Source organism: Suricata suricatta, chromosome 11, assembly GCF_006229205.1.
Source record: "Suricata suricatta isolate VVHF042 chromosome 11, meerkat_22Aug2017_6uvM2_HiC, whole genome shotgun sequence".
Lineage (NCBI taxonomy): Eukaryota > Metazoa > Chordata > Mammalia > Carnivora > Herpestidae > Suricata > Suricata suricatta.
In genome coordinates, this window is record NC_043710.1 from 91864579 (window position 1) to 91865528 (window position 950).

The window sequence follows — 950 nt, forward strand, 5'->3', positions numbered from 1 at the left end:
CTATGTTGACTGCATGTTGGGGACAGTGTAAAGCCAACAGAGCTGGGTGAGTTTCATCAGCAGATGTGGCTCTGGAAACGCAAGGAAGACTATGTGATTTATTTTATAGTCACTAGAAAAGTGAAACACTGAATTTTTGTTGAGCACATTCTAGATCTGGGGGATACATCAGAGAACCAAATAAAGTCTTGATCCTACACTTGATCTTAGCCAAAAGGCCGAGAAGCGAGTAAAGTCTAGATCCTCATGCGGGTTACATTGTAGCATCCGGGGAAGTGGGGTGAATATGGAGAAAACATGACACGCAAATAAGAATACAAGCCTATGAGATAATGATAGGTAATGATCCACCTCAGAATCAATTTGCCTGGAAGAGGGAAGAGAAGGAAAAGCGATAGCATGAGGGGAGGGGTTATTTTAAAGAAAAGATCTGGGAAGCCTGTCTGATGAAGCGGCATTTGGTTAGAGACCGGAGGGAAAGTTTAGGAGCAAGCCAGGAGAATACATGAGGGAATGGTTAGTGCAAAGGCCCTGAGGCTGAAACGTGATTTTTACCACACAGCTGAAAGGAAAAGCATGCAGAAAATCATGGTAAGAAAACAGCTGAGACGCAAAAATATATATTCCCTAGGATTATGTGTATGTACGGTTACACGCCAAAAAAGACAAATGAAAATATAAATCCCTGTAACTCTTCAGTAAAGTAATAAAGGTGCGTGCTTCTCAAGGGCAGGCAGTGTCTCCTAATTCCATGTCCGATCCAACCATGCTTGGTATATGTAGGATCCTAAACATCTGATGACTACATCTGATGACTATAGTTCTTGTGAAAATGTTTCCTTTATCATTTAAAAAAAAAAAGATGGCTGCTTATGAAAATTTACCCTCGTGAGAGCATGCTGCATGGTGGGGCTTTCCAGAAAGATAGGACTCTCACTCAGGGCCAGCCC

At 42.1% G+C, this 950-nt stretch overlaps 1 pseudogene; it reads right to left on the reverse strand.

The window, feature by feature from the left end:
* LOC115272798 lies at positions 1 to 230 on the reverse strand (annotated as a pseudogene).
* Positions 231 to 950: the final 720 nt, after the last annotated feature.